Genomic DNA, 26,125 nt, shown 5'->3' on the forward strand with positions numbered 1-26,125 from the left:
AACATTTCTAATATCCAAACAAAATAAATGGAGGTTTAAAAATTAATGCAGACGAAAAGTACGCATATAAAAAATGTTATTTATTGACTTTTTTTGGGGTGGTGTGAAAAGTTTTTAATCACAAGGAATGGTAACATTTCTGCTGACTAGCATGGAAGGAGTTAAGTTCCAATTGCATATCGAAGGACGATACCAGATGATCACAGCCGCAACAAAATCTCCCCCCAGGACGGACGTCTTTCCAGCGGGACGAGACTGCAGCTCGAGACCTGGTGAGAAAATATATCATCTTACCTAACCTTCTGTATTCACGTCCGGCTGGGAGGAGATAGTTGGCTGTCTTCTCTGAACCCTTAAACTGACCACGTTTGAAAGTCCTGAGCCTATGGACCCGGTCAGGTATATAATTCCTTAATTGTCTGTGTGTATTATCCGGTCTAACCAATTCGGAGGGTGTATCTAGAATCCATCTAGTATCTGATAAAAACTATTTCATACTGCACTAGGGCTACTAGAAGCATACAGAGCAGAGTGCAAAGGGGCTGTTTCCACTGAGTTATCACCCTGGTTCCGACCTTAGACGGTCGAAGAAGTTATATATATATATCAGATATATACATATAGGTGCTCACGTCCGGCCATACGCCCACGGTATAAACTGGGCCCGGTGACGTGAATGACACGGTATATACATTTTTAAGGAAAGAGGTGATTACTAATTTTTCCCCCTCTGCTGAAATATCAACCACCTATCTAGAAGTGATTACCACTATTTACTATACCTAAAGTGACAAAAAGCCCAGCCCTAGTTGCCTTGGTAACAAAAGAACAGTGAAAGGGATAAGGAATACATTCATAATAGTTTTTTTTTATGTTTGAAGTATTGATGCATTGTTGTGACACGCCTGTCCGCAGCTCTCATATTGAATATACTGCCATACTGGTTAGACTGCTATTTCAGCTGCATTTCCTGAATGCAAAGTGTTTAATAATCACGCTACATTATCTGTATTCAGTCCGGAGGATATAAAATATAAAATGTAATAAGTTGTTTTATAGTATACACACAGTAACCCTTCAAGCATATTTATAATTACGGTAATCTAAAAGTTTAATTGTCTGCCTTATCTGCTTTGCCTCTCTGCTTTGCTGTTTTGGTTGTTTGCATACGTGATTGTTACCTCAGCCAGCCTGAAAAGGAAAAAAATATAGATAGGGAGACGTACTGAGCAAATTCTCTGTCACTCTGGTTCCGGTCCTGCTCTCGGCTTGACCGATGATCGCAGAAGTCTGAACTGTGTCTCTCCCAGTGGGCAAGTGGGAGTAGGGGCTTGATTACTCTCAGTGATTTTCCAACCTCTAAGTGGTTGGTAACTTCTTGCGGGTTTCCCACCGGACATCATCTGGCTAAGATGATGGTGTTTTAGCTGCAGCATAGGTTCATAAGTTATATGGGTGGAAGGGTAATTTCAATTACCGTGTTGATGTGACTGAGTGATTGCTCTCTCCCTGAAAAGTATGGTTTGCCCAGGTGTAGATTTTTCACCTCTACAAATCAGGCTGGCATATGGATAGGTAAATTGCGAATTGTTTTGGTGTCAAGGATTCGCAGTATTTGATGTCAGTACCAGTTTTAAATTCATTGTCTTTTGTCTTTTGTAGTGTGTATAATTTGCAGGAGGCGTACTAGCATGTGGTTAAAATTTTTGAATGCATTCTATGTGTGTATACATATATATGTTGTGAAATTAGAGAATTGGATAAACTGGTTTTGTTCTGCATACTATAATTATAAGGTTAGTTGGTTCAGGTAGAAAGAGAATTACTTGAATGGTAATTGCTTGATTTGTACAGATATCTCTGTGAGATCCGAGGTCTATTGTTACTTTTTAGTTATTGTTTTACTAATGTCACTACATTTCTCTATGAGATGGTTTTCTTTGAAAGGTTTTAGAGCGAAAGTTTTGAGGAAACAGAAATTTTAACAATTTATAAGGTATTTTTATACTACGCAGTTTCTGGATACACAAGATTTGTGAAATACTCTGGTGTTAGTTGTTGGTTAATTCCCTATATTACTGTGTTCAAGATAGCTAGACATCACTATGTTCACTGAAGACCCCTTTACTCGGACATAAGGAGTACATACAGCTTTTACAGTCACATATCCAACTGTTCATAACCCCGTGAGAATTTGTTTCAAGACGCCCACATACATATGTTTTTCAGATATACTCAGAATTCAGATGATAGAATGGGTGGGAGCAGTCAGTCAATATCTATAAGACAGATATGACCCATAGTGGAGTGAGAAAGAAAATGTACGTTAAGAAACCCTCTGATCACGAGGGGAGGAGCATTAGATAAGAAGGGATAGAAGAATGTGTTAATGAGTGGAGAGCAGCGTCCCAGCCTCAGGTATTATGAGGTGTTACAGGACCCTGAAGCATTTTATAAGATGGCAGAGGAAGTTAGGAAAAAAGGCATGAGGAGAGGAATATAACAAGATTGCTGAATTTTGTGCAAAACAAATATTTACACAGGAAGATGTCAGTTGCAATATCTGCATTACATTCATTTATACATCTATATACATTCCCGATGACTGGACGTGTTCCAGCTGTCAAACGCAGAATGCAGAATATCGTGAGACTTGTTCTGACTGTCAGATGACCAACCCAAAGAGCCGTACCTTCTTTCCAACTATTTATATAGACGGCACGTCTTGTGCTACATCCTGTCCAGCATCCATTATAGTTTTATTAATTAATGTAATTTATGAAAAGAATAATGAAGAAAAAGATGAATATGACATGGAGGTATATAAGTAAACAGAACCGGAGGAGACAGGAAATAAATAGCTCAGACTGATAATCTACAGTATTTATCGTTATATGGTGAGGGGACATAATTATCATCATCATCTTTTAAGCCTCAAAGCTCATACTTTTATACACAATCTACTACATGCAAGGACTCCTGGAAATGCCAGGAGACAGATACCCTAGTAAACAGCTCGCCCCCCCCCACAAAAATACAGTAGAGAAACAACATCTCTCACCCAGACAGAGGTTGAGGATACTCCTCTCAAATTCCTGGTGGGTCCCGATGCAATCAGAAGATTGATCAGGGACATTGATCTACTTGCTGAAGAAGTATGTAGTCTTTTTTTTTTTTTTTTTTTTTTACAGGACACATCTGTAGATCATGTGGGCGTTGAACTAATGGCACTGATCCCAGACTCAATATTGGCAGGCTGAAAATCCAGTTTGTAAAGGTGGGGCCGAAGCCAGTAGCCCTGCTGCCAAGGAAATTGCAATATTCATCCTATTTCACCCTCCATTTCATAATTTGCAATTATTTCTATGAAGTTATGGATAATACATGACTTATGTGCTGTCAATGAAGTTATAGTACTGAACACATCTATGGTACCAAATCCACACACTATGTTTTTTTTTATCAATTCTATTTATTTTTCTATGGTTTACGGTGATTGACCTGGCCAATGCTTTCTTCAGTTTATTTCTACATGCTGCAAGCCAGTACCTGTTTGTTTTCACATGAGGGCCAGCAATATATTTGGACTATGATGCCTCAAGGGGCACAGTATAGCCTCTCTATGTTCACCCGAGCCATGACCACGGTCCTGGAGCCCTGGAAGAGGATACATCCCACAGCCACTTCGTTTTACAATATATATGGATGACCTCTTCCCCTGACTGAAGACAGCCAAGCCAATACTGCTCTTCTACACATGCAACCTTTTTATAATTATTTCAAGACTTTCCAAGAAGGTAATCAGTGTGTTTTATATACTAAATTGCAATCACATTTTCACAGCTCTAGGACTGCCAGGCTATACCGAACTGTTTTGTCTGTTTGTCATGAAGAAGCCTGACCATGTAAATGGAGTCCTAACACAGCTTCACGGAGGAAGACAATGCCCTCCTGGCTTCTACTCTCCAAGACTTGACCAAGTGGCTCGTGGAGTCCCAACTTGCATGAGAACCGTGTTTGCAACCCACCTGTGCTGGACAAAGCTTCTGATATTTTTATGGGTCACCAGTTGAAGATCCTGGCCCAAAGCACCTGTCTGCAATGCCCTACTCTGCTCCCGGACGTCACCATCTCCAGATGTGCTGTCCATAATTCAGCTACTCTTCTACCTCTGCCAAAGGGGGGAGGAAGATGGAGGATGAAAACCACATCTCTGACACATTAGTGGAAGAGGTAGTCGACTCTGAAATGGCTGAACGCGATTGTCTTGCTGTCATGAGGCAAGAGAACACCTGGAAGATCCTGACCTGATGCTCATTGTGGATAGACCAAGGTATGCAGACCAAGAAGGCCGTTCGCACACTGGTATAGCAGTAGCCACAGAAGTAACTTGCTGCCAGCAAAACCACTGCCTATATCCAAAAGGACTGCAGGCCTTGACAGAAGCATACGAGAGGTCCACTCAACATGAAGCTATCAAGATCAATCTGGAGAGAAAGAGACTTCATCACGGCTAACGGAACGCCGGTCAGACACCACAAAGCCATGCAAGAATTAATGGAGTCCTTGTTGATGCCAGGAAGAGTTGCGGTGGTAAAAGTAAAAGCACACACACTGGAGACACTTCAAGGGAAGCAGTGGGCAACAGGCTAGCTGAAGTAACAGCAAAAGAAGCAGCAGTAATACCGGTTGACACGGAAACAGAGGAAAAGGAATAACACTCCAGAAACAAGTATCCAAGGAAGAAAAGAAGAAATGGACCTAAGATGAAGTTATACAGGATGAAATACACCTAAGGATGAACAAGGAAAATTTAAGGCCTCGAACAAAACTTTACATACTTGATGCTATACAGGAAACAGGGGTCATAGCATAAGAGTTTAGTCTTTCCCTTGGGTCACATACACGCACAAGTATAATTGCCTATATGTAGACTAAGTTTAAAAACATGTGACTAAAATGCATTTTCGAGTCTTTTCATCCATCCCAGATCCTGAGGACATAGGAGCCCACCAGATCCTGCCCGGTGACTGAGTCCTCATCACCAAGAGGTTCAACAGACGTACCCTTGAACCTAGAGATGACAGCCTGTTCCAAGTCCTGTCAACTATCGCAGCAGTCCATGGGTCCTCGCTTCCCACTGCAAGGAGATGCCGGATCCAGAGTCCAGTAGCGGCTGCCACTCTTCATCCATCTGGCACTTATCCTTCTCCTAGCTCAAGGGGTAGTCAATCACCAAGGGGTAGTCACTCATGAGAAGGGCATACTGACTTTCTGGTATAATGTCTCCACCCCAAGAGTAACATATCAATTTGACTACTGTCTCACAATAAGAATGTCCAGGCCCCATGGCACAGTTTCATATCAGGTTTAATACACAATTCATCTGTGTCACTACTGCTGAAATAGGGGAAGGTTCAAACTGGGAGGATTAGTCTCTTGTTGGGTGGCACACTGGTGAAAGTGACTGGAGACATCAACCAGCCCAGGCCCTACAGCGAAGGGACAAATGGGGAATAAGCCTATTAAGTCGCATGACCCTGTCCAAAGCCCATTTTAAGGGTCAGAGTGGCCTTCCAGATTCAATACTCCCTGTCACTGCCACTCACTGCCCCAAGGAGGGATGCATAGTTCTGTACCTTACTATTGACAACCCTTCAGAGTATGAGCAAGGGTTATATGTACTAGGCTCAAGTACTAAACTTGGGAGGGAAAATGGTGACACAAAAGGTAAATTTTGGCTAAGAAGCATAGATACCAGTGGGGGCACACAGGGAGCACCTGACAAATTCAAAGTCGAGAACGAGACAATAGTTGTGTTTAAACCCACCATCCCCGCAAATAAGAATGCAAAGCGGATAAACTATTTATACAATAATCAACAACGGTTTATAAAATACACTGGGGATGCCATGAAGGCAATTATTGACCCATTAAGTTTGCAAAAGTTATTTTATGTCCTTTGATCATATTTTCTTTAATTCTATGCTGCATAGTGCCATGCCTTAAGAAAATGATGATGAAAACTATGGAAACCACAGTGATGACCATGCATGCCGATTTTGAAGATCCCCTGTATGAAAGATGTCCCAATGAAAACATGCAAGCACCACCTCCGGAATATGCCTGCTTGAAGCAAGCCAATGAGGGAAAGTCCAGGATCTGACTTCCTCCTGTGCAAAGTCCGTTAGGAGGGGGTCCATCTACTAGAGATGGGTCGTCTCGTATATACGGCGAAGATTAGTTAGTTAGGTTCCAGCAATGTTGAGATAGGTAGGCTGGGAGGACAGATCGATAGGTTCGACGAGATTAGGATTTTGATTTTGCATATCTCCAAAGGAGGGACTGTTAAGGGAAGAATATATGGCACATGAATATATACAAGAATCAAAACTGTATCACTATATGGACGCTTTGCTGGATATTGGGATCATGTTGCTTTAAGATACTTCTGATTTTCTTATATTTTCTTATATTTTCTTAGAGTTGTTTCTGTATGGTATCATTCACCTAAGCTTCACCAAATATTGAATAAACTGGGTGGACCAGGGTAAGCCAAGCTAGAAAACAATACTTGTGTATATAAGTATTGTTTAGCAATGTGGGAGCAGTAAACGGTAACCCAGAAGTGTACATAATGATTGTGTAGCGACCTGAGAAAAGCAAATAGTAACTGGAAATATGTCCATGATGTAACTGATGATGTAGCTCAAATTCTGTTATAAAAGCTGTACACGTTTGATTAAAGACAGAGAAGAATCATACTGACACGATACCCTCTTGTCTTGTGTATTCTTTCCTCGAGTATACGTATACCTTGTGCCAAAGCTACAATTCGGCCACAGACAATTAAGACGGGTCGCACCTTAGTGTGACAGAATCATCACTTGCAATGCTGGATGGTTCAGAGTGAAAACACCTATAGGCTGACAATAGTAATTGCAGGTGTTGATTAACTCATTGTGCAAAATAATTTCTAAAATGTGGTCACTTTGGGAGGTTTTCTGCTGTTTTGGTACTCTGCAAATTTCATCTGCAAGGTATTCCTGCAAAATCTGCATTGCAAAACCCAAATAGGGCTCTTCCTTTCAAAGCCCTGCTGTGTGGCCAAACAGTAGTTTCTGAAGAAATGTGGTGCATCACCGCATTTGTGAGAAATCTAACATTTCTAATATCCAAACAAAATAAATGGAGGTTTAAAAATTAATGCAGACGAAAAGTACGCATATAAAAAATGTTATTTATTGACTTTTTTGGGGTGGTGTGAAAAGTTTTTAATCACAAGGAATGGTAACATTTCTGCTGACTAGCATGGAAGGAGTTAAGTTCCAATTGCATATTGAAGCGGTCTAAGGCGAGCGGTCTAATACCGAGCGGTCTAAGCCGCTGCGTTCAGGTCGCAGTCTCCCCTGGAGGCGTGGGTTCAAATCCCACTTCTGACATCAACATTTAATTTCAAGAAACTTTATCTTCATTTATTGATTAGATGAGGTCAAACAAAACTTAGTAATGTGGTTTTGAAAAATTTCCTGAGAGTCTTTGGAGTGAATCTGAATTTGTCCTCTCAAAAAAGAACTCTAGGAACATCAAACAGATTTTTTGTGCATATGTCTGTTGTTCTTTTGGCACTAGAAAAATCCTTTGGACAGTCAATGAGGAGGGACTATTTCACCTCTTTGTGTTCTCTGTCCCTATTAGGGTAGGGAATCAACCTTCTACAGTGCTGTCATGAAATATATCTAGAAACGGATTTGCTGGTAAGTCTACTTTCATAGTTTTCACCTCATACATCAATAGACCATAACGATACTTAATAAACAAAAACTTAACAAGTAGGTAATCATAGTTTAAAAAATGTGAAATGCCCATGTCATTCTGACATGTTTCAGCACATTTTGGGACAAATGGTCTCACTTTTAACAATCAATAAAATATTTTCTCTAAATTTTTGTCTCTTTTTTGCTCCAATTGTTTGCATCTCATAAAAAATAAAACTTAATGTAACATTATGCATGCAAATTGTGTTTTATGTGCGACCATGACCTATTCTAGAAGCACAGGGTCAGAATTATACTGGTGCATGGAGACAAACTGAAAATGTAAAAATTCAATGGCAAAATTGCTGTCTTTTTCTACTCATTCACAAATAGTTAATGAATGTTATTAAATATGTACAGCAAAATGGAAGGCGTTTCAAATAGAAATCATGCTTCAAAAAACAGTCAAATGAAAAATTATAATATATCCCTCCAGGTGTGACACTTGACATTTGCAGAGTGTCAAACCCCCCAGAAAATGTATAGATATGGCTGAAATACCTCATTTGGGAGAGCGTTAGACTGAAGATCTAAAGGTCCCGGGTTTCGGCAAAATGCTTTTTCTTCACCGTTTACATTTTAAGGAGATATTAAACAAAGCACATGGACTGATCATGATCAAAAGGCCTAAAAATCTTAACTATCTACAGAAAACAAAATGTTAAAAATTTGAGAAACGGTAACTTTTTCCTTTTGAACACATGAATGTTTTTTAGTAATTTTTCCTCTATTTTGTTTTATTTCAGATTGACTTAGCTGTAAGAGGATTAAAAGGTAACCTGATAGCTGAAACAGACAGCACTTATCAGACACTAGCTGAATGATTATAGTCAGCTTGTTTGACTTTGAAACACTGAGGCATTACTGAGACAAATGTCCTTAAAAAATATGCTGTGGACAAAGTCAAAAAGGCAAAAAACACAAGCTGAACACAGGTCCGTCATCTTTAATTTGAAATATAGGAGGTTTCTACTTTAATGGTGAGACAAAGCATCTACATATTTGACATTGCTCCAGTGAGTAGAGCCCACTTAAAAATGTATGGGTTGCTTGTCTCTGCAAGCAAAAGCTGGGCACTAAACTGGCATACTTGCAATGCTGGATGGTTCAGAGTGAAAACACCTATAGGCTGACAATAGTAATTGCAGGTGTTGATTAACTCATTGTGCAAAATAATTTCTAAAATGTGATCACTTTGGGAGGTTTTCTGCTGTTTTGGTACTCTGCAAATTTCATCTGCAAGGTATTCCTGCAAAATCTGCATTGCAAAACCCAAATAGGGCTCTTCCTTTCAAAGCCCTGCTGTGTGGCCAAACAGTAGTTTCTGAAGAAATGTGGTGCATCACCGCATTTGTGAGAAATCTAACATTTCTAATATCCAAACAAAATAAATGGAGGTTTAAAAATTAATGCAGACGAAAAGTACGCATATAAAAAATGTTATTTATTGACTTTTTTGGGGTGGTGTGAAAAGTTTTTAATCACAAGGAATGGTAACATTTCTGCTGACTAGCATGGAAGGAGTTAAGTTCCAATTGCATATCGAAGGACGATACCAGATGATCACAGCCGCAACAAAATCTCCCCCCAGGACGGACGTCTTTCCAGCGGGACGAGACTGCAGCTCGAGACCTGGTGAGAAAATATATCATCTTACCTAACCTTCTGTATTCACGTCCGGCTGGGAGGAGATAGTTGGCTGTCTTCTCTGAACCCTTAAACTGACCACGTTTGAAAGTCCTGAGCCTACGGACCCGGTCAGGTATATAATTCCTTAATTGTCTGTGTGTATTATCCGGTCTAACCAATTCGGAGGGTGTATCTAGAATCCATCTAGTATCTGATAAAAACTATTTCATACTGCACTAGGGCTACTAGAAGCATACAGAGCAGAGTGCAAAGGGGCTGTTTCCACTGAGTTATCACCCTGGTTCCGACCTTAGACGGTCGAAGAAGTTATATATATATATCAGATATATACATATAGGTGCTCACGTCCGGCCATACGCCCACGGTATAAACTGGGCCCGGTGACGTGAATGACACGGTATATACATTTTTAAGGAAAGAGGTGATTACTAATTTTTCCCCCTCTGCTGAAATATCAACCACCTATCTAGAAGTGATTACCACTATTTACTATACCTAAAGTGACAAAAAGCCCAGCCCTAGTTGCCTTGGTAACAAAAGAACAGTGAAAGGGATAAGGAATACATTCATAATAGTTTTTTTTTATGTTTGAAGTATTGATGCATTGTTGTGACACGCCTGTCCGCAGCTCTCATATTGAATATACTGCCATACTGGTTAGACTGCTATTTCAGCTGCATTTCCTGAATGCAAAGTGTTTAATAATCACGCTACATTATCTGTATTCAGTCCGGAGGATATAAAATATAAAATGTAATAAGTTGTTTTATAGTATACACACAGTAACCCTTCAAGCATATTTATAATTACGGTAATCTAAAAGTTTAATTGTCTGCCTTATCTGCTTTGCCTCTCTGCTTTGCTGTTTTGGTTGTTTGCATACGTGATTGTTACCTCAGCCAGCCTGAAAAGGAAAAAAATATAGATAGGGAGACGTACTGAGCAAATTCTCTGTCACTCTGGTTCCGGTCCTGCTCTCGGCTTGACCGATGATCGCAGAAGTCTGAACTGTGTCTCTCCCAGTGGGCAAGTGGGAGTAGGGGCTTGATTACTCTCAGTGATTTTCCAACCTCTAAGTGGTTGGTAACTTCTTGCGGGTTTCCCACCGGACATCATCTGGCTAAGATGATGGTGTTTTAGCTGCAGCATAGGTTCATAAGTTATATGGGTGGAAGGGTAATTTCAATTACCGTGTTGATGTGACTGAGTGATTGCTCTCTCCCTGAAAAGTATGGTTTGCCCAGGTGTAGATTTTTCACCTCTACAAATCAGGCTGGCATATGGATAGGTAAATTGCGAATTGTTTTGGTGTCAAGGATTCGCAGTATTTGATGTCAGTACCAGTTTTAAATTCATTGTCTTTTGTCTTTTGTAGTGTGTATAATTTGCAGGAGGCGTACTAGCATGTGGTTAAAATTTTTGAATGCATTCTATGTGTGTATACATATATATGTTGTGAAATTAGAGAATTGGATAAACTGGTTTTGTTCTGCATACTATAATTATAAGGTTAGTTGGTTCAGGTAGAAAGAGAATTACTTGAATGGTAATTGCTTGATTTGTACAGATATCTCTGTGAGATCCGAGGTCTATTGTTACTTTTTAGTTATTGTTTTACTAATGTCACTACATTTCTCTATGAGATGGTTTTCTTTGAAAGGTTTTAGAGCGAAAGTTTTGAGGAAACAGAAATTTTAACAATTTATAAGGTATTTTTATACTACGCAGTTTCTGGATACACAAGATTTGTGAAATACTCTGGTGTTAGTTGTTGGTTAATTCCCTATATTACTGTGTTCAAGATAGCTAGACATCACTATGTTCACTGAAGACCCCTTTACTCGGACATAAGGAGTACATACAGCTTTTACAGTCACATATCCAACTGTTCATAACCCCGTGAGAATTTGTTTCAAGACGCCCACATACATATGTTTTTCAGATATACTCAGAATTCAGATGATAGAATGGGTGGGAGCAGTCAGTCAATATCTATAAGACAGATATGACCCATAGTGGAGTGAGAAAGAAAATGTACGTTAAGAAACCCTCTGATCACGAGGGGAGGAGCATTAGATAAGAAGGGATAGAAGAATGTGTTAATGAGTGGAGAGCAGCGTCCCAGCCTCAGGTATTATGAGGTGTTACAGGACCCTGAAGCATTTTATAAGATGGCAGAGGAAGTTAGGAAAAAAGGCATGAGGAGAGGAATATAACAAGATTGCTGAATTTTGTGCAAAACAAATATTTACACAGGAAGATGTCAGTTGCAATATCTGCATTACATTCATTTATACATCTATATACATTCCCGATGACTGGACGTGTGCCAGCTGTCAAACGCAGAATGCAGAATATCGTGAGACTTGTTCTGACTGTCAGATGACCAACCCAAAGAGCCGTACCTTCTTTCCAACTATTTATATAGACGGCACGTCTTGTGCTACATCCTGTCCAGCATCCATTATAGTTTTATTAATTAATGTAATTTATGAAAAGAATAATGAAGAAAAAGATGAATATGACATGGAGGTATATAAGTAAACAGAACCGGAGGAGACAGGAAATAAATAGCTCAGACTGATAATCTACAGTATTTATCGTTATATGGTGAGGGGACATAATTATCATCATCATCTTTTAAGCCTCAAAGCTCATACTTTTATACACAATCTACTACATGCAAGGACTCCTGGAAATGCCAGGAGACAGATACCCTAGTAAACAGCTCGCCCCCCCCACAAAAATACAGTAGAGAAACAACATCTCTCACCCAGACAGAGGTTGAGGATACTCCTCTCAAATTCCTGGTGGGTCCCGATGCAATCAGAAGATTGATCAGGGACATTGATCTACTTGCTGAAGAAGTATGTAGTCTTTTTTTTTTTTTTTTTTTTTACAGGACACATCTGTAGATCATGTGGGCGTTGAACTAATGGCACTGATCCCAGACTCAATATTGGCAGGCTGAAAATCCAGTTTGTAAAGGTGGGGCCGAAGCCAGTAGCCCTGCTGCCAAGGAAATTGCAATATTCATCCTATTTCACCCTCCATTTCATAATTTGCAATTATTTCTATGAAGTTATGGATAATACATGACTTATGTGCTGTCAATGAAGTTATAGTACTGAACACATCTATGGTACCAAATCCACACACTATGTTTTTTTTTATCAATTCTATTTATTTTTCTATGGTTTACGGTGATTGACCTGGCCAATGCTTTCTTCAGTTTATTTCTACATGCTGCAAGCCAGTACCTGTTTGTTTTCACATGAGGGCCAGCAATATATTTGGATTATGATGCCTCAAGGGGCACAGTATAGCCTCTCTATGTTCACCCGAGCCATGACCACGGTCCTGGAGCCCTGGAAGAGGATACATCCCACAGCCACTTCGTTTTACAATATATATGGATGACCTCTTCCCCTGACTGAAGACAGCCAAGCCAATACTGCTCTTCTACACATGCAACCTTTTTATAATTATTTCAAGACTTTCCAAGAAGGTAATCAGTGTGTTTTATATACTAAATTGCAATCACATTTTCACAGCTCTAGGACTGCCAGGCTATACCGAACTGTTTTGTCTGTTTGTCATGAAGAAGCCTGACCATGTAAATGGAGTCCTAACACAGCTTCACGGAGGAAGACAATGCCCTCCTGGCTTCTACTCTCCAAGACTTGACCAAGTGGCTCGTGGAGTCCCAACTTGCATGAGAACCGTGTTTGCAACCCACCTGTGCTGGACAAAGCTTCTGATATTTTTATGGGTCACCAGTTGAAGATCCTGGCCCAAAGCACCTGTCTGCAATGCCCTACTCTGCTCCCGGACGTCACCATCTCCAGATGTGCTGTCCATAATTCAGCTACTCTTCTACCTCTGCCAAAGGGGGAGGAAGATGGAGGATGAAAACCACATCTCTGACACATTAGTGGAAGAGGTAGTCGACTCTGAAATGGCTGAACGCGATTGTCTTGCTGTCATGAGGCAAGAGAACACCTGGAAGATCCTGACCTGATGCTCATTGTGGATAGACCAAGGTATGCAGACCAAGAAGGCCGTTCGCACACTGGTATAGCAGTAGCCACAGAAGTAACTTGCTGCCAGCAAAACCACTGCCTATATCCAAAAGGACTGCAGGCCTTGACAGAAGCATACGAGAGGTCCACTCAACATGAAGCTATCAAGATCAATCTGGAGAGAAAGAGACTTCATCACGGCTAACGGAACGCCGGTCAGACACCACAAAGCCATGCAAGAATTAATGGAGTCCTTGTTGATGCCAGGAAGAGTTGCGGTGGTAAAAGTAAAAGCACACACACTGGAGACACTTCAAGGGAAGCAGTGGGCAACAGGCTAGCTGAAGTAACAGCAAAAGAAGCAGCAGTAATACCGGTTGACACGGAAACAGAGGAAAAGGAATAACACTCCAGAAACAAGTATCCAAGGAAGAAAAGAAGAAATGGACCTAAGATGAAGTTATACAGGATGAAATACACCTAAGGATGAACAAGGAAAATTTAAGGCCTCGAACAAAACTTTACATACTTGATGCTATACAGGAAACAGGGGTCATAGCATAAGAGTTTAGTCTTTCCCTTGGGTCACATACACGCACAAGTATAATTGCCTATATGTAGACTAAGTTTAAAAACATGTGACTAAAATGCATTTTCGAGTCTTTTCATCCATCCCAGATCCTGAGGACATAGGAGCCCACCAGATCCTGCCCGGTGACTGAGTCCTCATCACCAAGAGGTTCAACAGACGTACCCTTGAACCTAGAGATGACAGCCTGTTCCAAGTCCTGTCAACTATCGCAGCAGTCCATGGGTCCTCGCTTCCCACTGCAAGGAGATGCCGGATCCAGAGTCCAGTAGCGGCTGCCACTCTTCATCCATCTGGCACTTATCCTTCTCCTAGCTCAAGGGGTAGTCAATCACCAAGGGGTAGTCACTCATGAGAAGGGCATACTGACTTTCTGGTATAATGTCTCCACCCCAAGAGTAACATATCAATTTGACTACTGTCTCACAATAAGAATGTCCAGGCCCCATGGCACAGTTTCATATCAGGTTTAATACACAATTCATCTGTGTCACTACTGCTGAAATAGGGGAAGGTTCAAACTGGGAGGATTAGTCTCTTGTTGGGTGGCACACTGGTGAAAGTGACTGGAGACATCAACCAGCCCAGGCCCTACAGCGAAGGGACAAATGGGGAATAAGCCTATTAAGTCGCATGACCCTGTCCAAAGCCCATTTTAAGGGTCAGAGTGGCCTTCCAGATTCAATACTCCCTGTCACTGCCACTCACTGCCCCAAGGAGGGATGCATAGTTCTGTACCTTACTATTGACAACCCTTCAGAGTATGAGCAAGGGTTATATGTACTAGGCTCAAGTACTAAACTTGGGAGGGAAAATGGTGACACAAAAGGTAAATTTTGGCTAAGAAGCATAGATACCAGTGGGGGCACACAGGGAGCACCTGACAAATTCAAAGTCGAGAACGAGACAATAGTTGTGTTTAAACCCACCATCCCCGCAAATAAGAATGCAAAGCGGATAAACTATTTATACAATAATCAACAACGGTTTATAAAATACACTGGGGATGCCATGAAGGCAATTATTGACCCATTAAGTTTGCAAAAGTTATTTTATGTCCTTTGATCATATTTTCTTTAATTCTATGCTGCATAGTGCCATGCCTTAAGAAAATGATGATGAAAACTATGGAAACCACAGTGATGACCATGCATGCCGATTTTGAAGATCCCCTGTATGAAAGATGTCCCAATGAAAACATGCAAGCACCACCTCCGGAATATGCCTGCTTGAAGCAAGCCAATGAGGGAAAGTCCAGGATCTGACTTCCTCCTGTGCAAAGTCCGTTAGGAGGGGGTCCATCTACTAGAGATGGGTCGTCTCGTATATACGGTGAAGATTAGTTAGTTAGGTTCCAGCAATGTTGAGATAGGTAGGCTGGGAGGACAGATCGATAGGTTCGACGAGATTAGGATTTTGATTTTGCATATCTCCAAAGGAGGGACTGTTAAGGGAAGAATATATGGCACATGAATATATACAAGAATCAAAACTGTATCACTATATGGACGCTTTGCTGGATATTGGGATCATGTTGCTTTAAGATACTTCTGATTTTCTTATATTTTCTTATATTTTCTTAGAGTTGTTTCTGTATGGTATCATTCACCTAAGCTTCACCAAATATTGAATAAACTGGGTGGACCAGGGTAAGCCAAGCTAGAAAACAATACTTGTGTATATAAGTATTGTTTAGCAATGTGGGAGCAGTAAACGGTAACCCAGAAGTGTACATAATGATTGTGTAGCGACCTGAGAAAAGCAAATAGTAACTGGAAATATGTCCATGATGTAACTGATGATGTAGCTCAAATTCTGTTATAAAAGCTGTACACGTTTGATTAAAGACAGAGAAGAATCATACTGACACGATACCCTCTTGTCTTGTGTATTCTTTCCTCGAGTATACGTATACCTTGTGCCAAAGCTACAATTCGGCCACAGACAATTAAGACGGGTCGCACCTTAGTGTGACAGAATAATCACTTGCAATGCTGGATGGTTCAGAGTGAAAACACCTATAGGCTGACAATAGTAATTGCAGGTGTTGATTAACTCATTGTGCAAAATAATTTCTAAAATGTGGTCACTTTGGGAGGTTTTCTGCTGTTTTAGTACTCTGCAAATTTCATCTGCAAGGTATTCCTGCAAAATCTGCATTGCAAAACCCAAATAGGGCTCTTCCTTTCAAAGCCCTGCTGTGTGGCCAAACAGTAGCTTCTGAAGAAATGTGGTGCATCACCGCATTTGTGAGAAATCTAACATTTCTAATATCCAAACAAAATAAATGGAGGTTTAAAAATTAATGCAGACGAAAAGTACGCATATAAAAAATGTTATTTATTGACTTTTTTGGGGTGGTGTGACAAGTTTTTAATCACAAGGAATGGTAACATTTCTGCTGACTAGCATGGAAGGAGTTAAGTTCCAATTGCATATCGAAGTCAAGATGGCAGAGTGGTCTAAGGCGCTGCGCTTAGGTTGCAGTTTCCCCTGGAGGCGTGGGTTCAAATCCCACTTCTGACATCAACATTTAATTTCAAGAAACTTTATCTTCATGTAATGTGGTTTTGAAAAATTTCCTGAGAGTCTTTGGAGTGAATCTGAATTTGTCCTCTCAAAAAAGAACTCTAGGAACATCAAACAGATTTTTGTGCATATGTCTGTTGTTCTTTTGGCACTAGAAAAATCCTTTGGACAGTCAATGAGGAGGGACTATTTCACCTCTTTGTGTTCTCTGTCCCTATTAGGGTAGGGAATCAACCTTCTACAGTGCTGTCATGAAATATATCTAGAAACGGATTTGCTGGTAAGTCTACTTTCATAGTTTTCACCTCATACATCAATAGACCATAACGATATTTAATAAACAAAAACTTAACAAGTAGGTAATCATAGTTTAAAAAATGTGAAATGCCCATGTCATTCTGACATGTTTCAGCACATTTTGGGACAAATGGTCTCACTTTTAACAATCAATAAAATATTTTCTCTAAATTTTTGTCTCTTTTTTGCTCCAATTGTTTGCATCTCATAAAAAATAAAACTTGATGTAACATTATGCATGCAAATTGTGTTTTATGTGCGACCATGACCTATTCTAGAAGCACAGGGTCAGAATTATACTGGTGCATGGAGACAAACTGAAAATGTAAAAATTCAATGGCAAAATTGCTGTCTTTTTCTACTCATTCACAAATAGTTAATGAATGTTATTAAATATGTACAGCAAAATGGAAGGCGTTTCAAATAGAAATCATGCTTCAAAAAACAGTCAAATGAAAAATTATAATATATCCCTCCAGGTGTGACACTTGACATTTGCAGAGTGTCAAACCGCCCAGAAAATGTATAGATATGGCCGAAATAGCTCAGTTGGGAGAGCGTTAGACTGAAGATCTAAAGGTCCCTAGTCCAATCCCGGGTTTCGGCAAAATGCTTTTTCTTCACCGTTTACATTTTAAGGAGATATTAAACAAAGCACATGGACTGATCATGATCAAAAGGCCTAAAAATCTTAACTATCTACAGAAAACAAAATGTTAAAAATTTGAGAAACGGTAACTTTTTCCTTTTGAACACATGAATGTTTTTTAGTAATTTTTCCTCTATTTTGTTTTATTTCAGATTGACTTAGCCGTAAGAGGATTAAAAGGTAACCTGATAGCTGAAACAGACAGCACTTATCAGACACTAGCTGAATGATTATAGTCAGCTTGTTTGACTTTGAAACACTGAGGCATTACTGAGACAAATGTCCTTAAAAAATATGCTGTGGACAAAGTCAAAAAGGCAAAAAACACAAGCTCCACACAGGTCCGTCATCTTTAATTTGAAATATAGGAGGTTTCTACTTTAATGGTGAGACAAAGCATCTACATATTTGACATTGCTCCAGTGAGTAGAGCCCACTTAAAAATGTATGGGTTGCTTGTCTCTGCAAGCAAAAGCTGGGCACTAAACTGGCATACTTGCAATGCTGGATGGTTCAGAGTGAAAACACCTATAGGCTGACAATAGTAATTGCAGGTGTTGATTAACTCATTGTGCAAAATAATTTCTAAAATGTGGTCACTTTGGGAGGTTTTCTGCTGTTTTGGTACTCTGCAAATTTCATCTGCAAGGTATTCCTGCAAAATCTGCATTGCAAAACCCAAATAGGGCTCTTCCTTTCAAAGCCCTGCTGTGTGGCCAAACAGTAGTTTCTGAAGAAATGTGGTGCATCACCGCATTTGTGAGAAATCTAACATTTCTAATATCCAAACAAAATAAATGGAGGTTTAAAAATTAATGCAGACGAAAAGTACGCATATAAAAAATGTTATTTATTGACTTTTTTGGGGTGGTGTGACAAGTTTTTAATCACAAGGAATGGTAACATTTCTGCTGACTAGCATGGAAGGAGTTAAGTTCCAATTGCATATCGAAGTCAAGATGGCAGAGTGGTCTAAGGCGCTGCGCTTAGGTTGCAGTTTCCCCTGGAGGCGTGGGTTCAAATCCCACTTCTGACATCAACATTTAATTTCAAGAAACTTTATCTTCATGTAATGTGGTTTTGAAAAATTTCCTGAGAGTCTTTGGAGTGAATCTGAATTTGTCCTCTCAAAAAAGAACTCTAGGAACATCAAACAGATTTTTGTGCATATGTCTGTTGTTCTTTTGGCACTAGAAAAATCCTTTGGACAGTCAATGAGGAGGGACTATTTCACCTCTTTGTGTTCTCTGTCCCTATTAGGGTAGGGAATCAACCTTCTACAGTGCTGTCATGAAATATATCTAGAAACGGATTTGCTGGTAAGTCTACTTTCATAGTTTTCACCTCATACATCAATAGACCATAACGATATTTAATAAACAAAAACTTAACAAGTAGGTAATCATAGTTTAAAAAATGTGAAATGCCCATGTCATTCTGACATGTTTCAGCACATTTTGGGACAAATGGTCTCACTTTTAACAATCAATAAAATATTTTCTCTAAATTTTTGTCTCTTTTTTGCTCCAATTGTTTGCATCTCATAAAAAATAAAACTTGATGTAACATTATGCATGCAAATTGTGTTTTATGTGCGACCATGACCTATTCTAGAAGCACAGGGTCAGAATTATACTGGTGCATGGAGACAAACTGAAAATGTAAAAATTCAATGGCAAAATTGCTGTCTTTTTCTACTCATTCACAAATAGTTAATGAATGTTATTAAATATGTACAGCAAAATGGAAGGCGTTTCAAATAGAAATCATGCTTCAAAAAACAGTCAAATGAAAAATTATAATATATCCCTCCAGGTGTGACACTTGACATTTGCAGAGTGTCAAACCCCCCAGAAAATGTATAGATATGGCCGAAATAGCTCAGTTGGGAGAGCGTTAGACTGAAGATCTAAAGGTCCCTGGTCCAATCCCGGGTTTCGGCAAAATGCTTTTTCTTCACCGTTTACATTTTAAGGAGATATTAAACAAAGCACATGGACTGATCATGATCAAAAGGCCTAAAAATCTTAACTATCTACAGAAAACAAAATGTTAAAAATTTGAGAAACGGTAACTTTTTCCTTTTGAACACATGAATGTTTTTTAGTAATTTTTCCTCTATTTTGTTTTATTTCAGATTGACTTAGCTGTAAGAGGATTAAAAGGTAACCTGATAGCTGAAACAGACAGCACTTATCAGACACTAGCTGAATGATTATAGTCAGCTTGTTTGACTTTGAAACACTGAGGCATTACTGAGACAAATGTCCTTAAAAAATATGCTGTGGACAAAGTCAAAAAGGCAAAAAACACAAGCTCCACACAGGTCCGTCATCTTTAATTTGAAATATAGGAGGTTTCTACTTTAATGGTGAGACAAAGCATCTACATATTTGACATTGCTCCAGTGAGTAGAGCCCACTTAAAAATGTATGGGTTGCTTGTCTCTGCAAGCAAAAGCTGGGCACTAAACTGGCATACTTGCAATGCTGGATGGTTCAGAGTGAAAACACCTATAGGCTGACAATAGTAATTGCAGGTGTTGATTAACTCATTGTGCAAAATAATTTCTAAAATGTGGTCACTTTGGGAGGTTTTCTGCTGTTTTGGTACTCTGCAAATTTCATCTGCAAGGTATTCCTGCAAAATCTGCATTGCAAAACCCAAATAGGGCTCTTCCTTTCAAAGCCCTGCTGTGTGGCCAAACAGTAGTTTCTGAAGAAATGTGGTGCATCACCGCATTTGTGAGAAATCTAACATTTCTAATATCCAAACAAAATAAATGGAGGTTTAAAAATTAATGCAGACGAAAAGTACGCATATAAAAAATGTTATTTATTGACTTTTTTGGGGTGGTGTGACAAGTTTTTAATCACAAGGAATGGTAACATTTCTGCTGACTAGCATGGAAGGAGTTAAGTTCCAATTGCATATCGAAGTCAGGATGGCCGAGCGGTCTAAGGCGCTGCGTTCAGGTCGCAGTCTCCCCTGGAGGCGTGGGTTCAAATCCCACTTCTGACATCAACATTTAATTTCAAGAAACTTTATCTTCATGTAATGTGGTTTTGAAAAATTTCCTGAGAGTCTTTGGAGTGAATCTGAATTTGTCCTCTCAAAAAAGAACTCTAGGAACATCAAACAGATTTTTGTGCATATGTCTGTTGTTCTTTTGGCACTAGAAAAATCCTTTGGACAGTCAATGAGGAGGGACTATTTCACCTCTTTGTGTTCTCTGTCCCTATTAGGGTAGGGAATCAACCTTCTACAGTGCTGTCATGAAATATATCTAGAAACGGATTTGCTGGTAAGTCTACTTTCATAGTTTTCACCTCATACATCAATAGACCATAACGATATTTAATAAACAAAAACTTAACAAGTAGGTAATCATAGTTTAAAAAATGTGAAATGCCCATGTCATTCTGACATGTTTCAGCACATTTTGGGACAAATGGTCTCACTTTTAACAATCAATAAAATATTTTCTCTAAATTTTTGTCTCTTTTTTGCTCCAATTGTTTGCATCTCATAAAAAATAAAACTTGATGTAACATTATGCATGCAAATTGTGTTTTATGTGCGACCATGACCTATTCTAGAAGCACAGGGTCAGAATTATACTGGTGCATGGAGACAAACTGAAAATGTAAAAATTCAATGGCAAAATTGCTGTCTTTTTCTACTCATTCACAAATAGTTAATGAATGTTATTAAATATGTACAGCAAAATGGAAGGCGTTTCAAATAGAAATCATGCTTCAAAAAACAGTCAAATGAAAAATTATAATATATCCCTCCAGGTGTGACACTTGACATTTGCAGAGTGTCAAACCCCCCAGAAAATGTATAGATATGGCCGAAATAGCTCAGTTGGGAGAGCGTTAGACTGAAGATCTAAAGGTCCCTGGTCCAATCCCGGGTTTCGGCAAAATGCTTTTTCTTCACCGTTTACATTTTAAGGAGATATTAAACAAAGCACATGGACTGATCATGATCAAAAGGCCTAAAAATCTTAACTATCTACAGAAAACAAAATGTTAAAAATTTGAGAAACGGTAACTTTTTCCTTTTGAACACATGAATGTTTTTTAGTAATTTTTCCTCTATTTTGTTTTATTTCAGATTGACTTAGCTGTAAGAGGATTAAAAGGTAACCTGATAGCTGAAACAGACAGCACTTATCAGACACTAGCTGAATGATTATAGTCAGCTTGTTTGACTTTGAAACACTGAGGCATTACTGAGACAAATGTCCTTAAAAAATATGCTGTGGACAAAGTCAAAAAGGCAAAAAACACAAGCTCCACACAGGTCCGTCATCTTTAATTTGAAATATAGGAGGTTTCTACTTTAATGGTGAGACAAAGCATCTACATATTTGACATTGCTCCAGTGAGTAGAGCCCACTTAAAAATGTATGGGTTGCTTGTCTCTGCAAGCAAAAGCTGGGCACTAAACTGGCATACTTGCAATGCTGGATGGTTCAGAGTGAAAACACCTATAGGCTGACAATAGTAATTGCAGGTGTTGATTAACTCATTGTGCAAAATAATTTCTAAAATGTGGTCACTTTGGGAGGTTTTCTGCTGTTTTGGTACTCTGCAAATTTCATCTGCAAGGTATTCCTGCAAAATCTGCATTGCAAAACCCAAATAGGGCTCTTCCTTTCAAAGCCCTGCTGTGTGGCCAAACAGTAGTTTCTGAAGAAATGTGGTGCATCACCGCATTTGTGAGAAATCTAACATTTCTAATATCCAAACAAAATAAATGGAGGTTTAAAAATTAATGCAGACGAAAAGTACGCATATAAAAAATGTTATTTATTGACTTTTTTGGGGTGGTGTGACAAGTTTTTAATCACAAGGAATGGTAACATTTCTGCTGACTAGCATGGAAGGAGTTAAGTTCCAATTGCATATCGAAGTCAGGATGGCCGAGCGGTCTAAGGCGCTGCGTTCAGGTCGCAGTCTCCCCTGGAGGCGTGGGTTCAAATCCCACTTCTGACATCAACATTTAATTTCAAGAAACTTTATCTTCATGTAATGTGGTTTTGAAAAATTTCCTGAGAGTCTTTGGAGTGAATCTGAATTTGTCCTCTCAAAAAAGAACTCTAGGAACATCAAACAGATTTTTGTGCATATGTCTGTTGTTCTTTTGGCACTAGAAAAATCCTTTGGACAGTCAATGAGAAGGGACTATTTCACCTCTTTGTGTTCTCTGTCCCTATTAGGGTAGGGAATCAACCTTCTACAGTGCTGTCATGAAATATATCTAGAAACGGATTTGCTGGTAAGTCTACTTTCATAGTTTTCACCTCATACATCAATAGACCATAACGATATTTAATAAACAAAAACTTAACAAGTAGGTAATCATAGTTTAAAAAATGTGAAATGCCCATGTCATTCTGACATGTTTCAGCACATTTTGGGACAAATGGTCTCACTTTTAACAATCAATAAAATATTTTCTCTAAATTTTTGTCTCTTTTTTGCTCCAATTGTTTGCATCTCATAAAAAATAAAACTTGATGTAACATTATGCATGCAAATTGTGTTTTATGTGCGACCATGACCTATTCTAGAAGCACAGGGTCAGAATTATACTGGTGCATGGAGACAAACTGAAAATGTAAAAATTCAATGGCAAAATTGCTGTCTTTTTCTACTCATTCACAAATAGTTAATGAATGTTATTAAATATGTACAGCAAAATGGAAGGCGTTTCAAATAGAAATCATGCTTCAAAAAACAGTCAAATGAAAAATTATAATATATCCCTCCAGGTGTGACACTTGACATTTGCAGAGTGTCAAACCCCCCAGAAAATGTATAGAAATGGCCGAAATAGCTCAGTTGGGAGAGCGTTAGACTGAAGATCTCAAGGTCCCGGGTTTCGGCAAAATGCTTTTTCTTCACCATTTACATTTTAAGGAGATATTAAACAAAGCACATGGACTGATCATGATCAAAAGGCCTAAAAATCTTAACTATCTACAGAAAACAAAATGTTAAAAATTTGAGAAACGGTAACTTTTTCCTTTTGAACACATGAATGTTTTTTAGTAATTTTTCCTCTATTTTGTTTTATTTCAGATTGACTTAGCTGTAAGAGGATTAAAAGGTAACCTGATAGCTGAAACAGACAGCACTTATCAGACACTAGCTGAATGATTATAGTCAGCTTGTTTGACTTTGAAACACTGAGGCATTACTGAGACAAATGTCCTTAAAAAATATGCTGTGGACAACGTCAAAAAGTCAAAAAACACAAGCTCCACACAGGTCCGTCATCTTTAATTTGAAATATAGGAGGTTTCTACTTTAATGGTGAGACAAAGCATCTACATATTTGACATTGCTCCAGTGAGTAGAGCCCACTTAAAAATGTATGGGTTGCTTGCCTCTGCAAGCAAAAGCTGGGCACTAAACTGGCATACTTGCAATGCTGGATGGTTCAGAGTGAAAACACCTATAGGCTGACAATAGTAATTGCAGGTGTTGATTAACTCATTGTGCAAAATAATTTCTAAAATGTGGTCACTTTGGGAGGTTTTCTGCTGTTTTGGTACTCTGCAAATTTCATCTGCAAGGTATTCCTGCAAAATCTGCATTGCAAAACCCAAATAGGGCTCTTCCTTTCAAAGCCCTGCTGTGTGGCCAAACAGTAGTTTCTGGAGAAATGTGGTGCATCACCGTATTTGTGAGAAATCTAACATTTCTAATATCCAAACAAAATAAATGGAGGTTTAAAAATTAATGCAGATGAAAAGTACGCATATAAAAAATGTTATTTATTGACTTTTTTGAGGTGGTGTGACAAGTTTGTAATCACAAGGAATGGTAACATTTCTGCTGACTAGCATGGAAGGAGTTAAGTTCCAATTTCATATCGAAGTCAGGATGGCCGAGCGGTCAAAGGCGCTGCGTTCAGGTCGCAGTCTCCCCTGGAGGCGTGGGTTCAAATCCCACTTCTGACATCAACATTTAATTTCAAGAAACTTTATCTTCATTTATTGATTAGATGAGGTCAAACAAAACTTAGTAATGTGGTTTTGAAAAATTTCCTGAGAGTCTTTGGAGTGAATCTGAATTTGTCCTCTCAAAAAAGAACTCTAGGAACATCAAACACATTTTTTGTGCATATGTCTGTTGTTCTTTTGGCACTAGAAAAATCCTTTGGACAGTCAATGAGGAGGGACTATTTCACCTCTTTGTGTTCTCTGTCCCTATTAGGGTAGGGAATCAACCTTCTACAGTGCTGTCATGAAATATATCTAGAAACGGATTTGCTGGTAAGTCTACTTTCATAGTTTTCACCTCATACATCAATAGACCATAACGATACTTAATAAACAAAAACTTAACAAGTAGGTAATCATAGTTTAAAAAATGTGAAATGCCCATGTCATTCTGACATGTTTCAGCACATTTTGGGACAAATGGTCTCACTTTTAACAATCAATAAAATATTTTCTCTAAATTTTTGTCTCTTTTTTGCTCCAATTGTTTGCATCTCATAAAAAATAAAACTTGATGTAACATTATGCATGCAAATTGTGTTTTATGTGCGACCATGACCTATTCTAGAAGCACAGGGTCAGAATTATACTGGTGCATGGAGACAAACTGAAAATGTAAAAATTCAATGGCAAAATTGCTGTCTTTTTCTACTCATTCACAAATAGTCAATGAATGTTATTAAATATGTACAGCAAAATGGAAGGCGTTTCAAATAGAAATCATGCTTCAAAAAACAGTCAAATGAAAAATTATAATATATCCCTCCAGGTGTGACACTTGACATTTGCAGAGTGTCAAACCCCCCAGAAAATGTATAGATATGGCAGAAATAGCTCAGTTGGGAGAGCGTTAGACTGAAGATCTAAAGGTCCCTAGTCCAATCCCGGGTTTCGGCAAAATGCTTTTTCTTCACCGTTTACATTTTAAGGAGATATTAAACAAAGCACATGGACTGATCATGATCAAAAGGCCTAAAAATCTTAACTATCTACAGAAAACAAAATGTTAAAAATTTGAGAAACGGTAACTTTTTCCTTTTGAACACATGAATGTTTTTTAGTAATTTTTCCTCTATTTTGTTTTATTTCAGATTGACTTAGCTGTAAGAGGATTAAAAGGTAACCTGATAGCTGAAACAGACAGCACTTATCAGACACTAGCTGAATGATTATAGTCAGCTTGTTTGACTTTGAAACACTGAGGCATTACTGAGACAAATGTCCTTAAAAAATATGCTGTGGACAAAGTCAAAAAGGCAAAAAACACAAGCTCCACACAGGTCCGTCATCTTTAATTTGAAATATAGGAGGTTTCTACTTTAATGGTGAGACAAAGCATCTACATATTTGACATTGCTCCAGTGAGTAGAGCCCACTTAAAAATGTATGGGTTGCTTGTCTCTGCAAGCAAAAGCTGGGCACTAAACTGGCATACTTGCAATGCTGGATGGTTCAGAGTGAAAACACCTATAGGCTGACAATAGTAATTGCAGGTGTTGATTAACTCATTGTGCAAAATAATTTCTAAAATGTGGTCACTTTGGGAGGTTT

At 38.8% G+C, this 26,125-nt stretch overlaps 7 non-coding genes across 7 annotated transcripts; all 7 read left to right on the forward strand.

The window, feature by feature from the left end:
• Positions 1-16,521: 16,521 nt before the first annotated feature.
• TRNAL-UAG (transfer RNA leucine (anticodon UAG)) lies at positions 16,522-16,604 on the forward strand. The gene has a single exon. It is a non-coding gene; the product is annotated as a tRNA-Leu (tRNA).
• A 1,902-nt stretch (positions 16,605-18,506) lies between these two features.
• Positions 18,507-18,589, forward strand: TRNAL-UAG (transfer RNA leucine (anticodon UAG)). The gene has a single exon. It is a non-coding gene; the product is annotated as a tRNA-Leu (tRNA).
• Positions 18,590-19,423: 834 nt separating this feature from the next.
• TRNAF-GAA (transfer RNA phenylalanine (anticodon GAA)) lies at positions 19,424-19,496 on the forward strand. Its single transcript has one exon. It is a non-coding gene; the product is annotated as a tRNA-Phe (tRNA).
• A 995-nt stretch (positions 19,497-20,491) lies between these two features.
• Positions 20,492-20,574, forward strand: TRNAL-CAG (transfer RNA leucine (anticodon CAG)). Its single transcript has one exon. It is a non-coding gene; the product is annotated as a tRNA-Leu (tRNA).
• Positions 20,575-21,408: 834 nt separating this feature from the next.
• Positions 21,409-21,481, forward strand: TRNAF-GAA (transfer RNA phenylalanine (anticodon GAA)). The gene has a single exon. It is a non-coding gene; the product is annotated as a tRNA-Phe (tRNA).
• A 995-nt stretch (positions 21,482-22,476) lies between these two features.
• TRNAL-CAG (transfer RNA leucine (anticodon CAG)) lies at positions 22,477-22,559 on the forward strand. Its single transcript has one exon. It is a non-coding gene; the product is annotated as a tRNA-Leu (tRNA).
• Positions 22,560-24,449: 1,890 nt separating this feature from the next.
• Positions 24,450-24,532, forward strand: TRNAL-CAG (transfer RNA leucine (anticodon CAG)). Its single transcript has one exon. It is a non-coding gene; the product is annotated as a tRNA-Leu (tRNA).
• The last annotated feature ends 1,593 nt before the right edge of the window (positions 24,533-26,125 follow it).

Source organism: Dendrobates tinctorius, unplaced genomic scaffold (genome assembly GCF_039654945.1).
Source record: "Dendrobates tinctorius isolate UK_male_01 unplaced genomic scaffold, ASM3965494v1 ptg000300l, whole genome shotgun sequence".
Classification (NCBI taxonomy): Eukaryota; Metazoa; Chordata; class Amphibia; order Anura; family Dendrobatidae; genus Dendrobates; species Dendrobates tinctorius.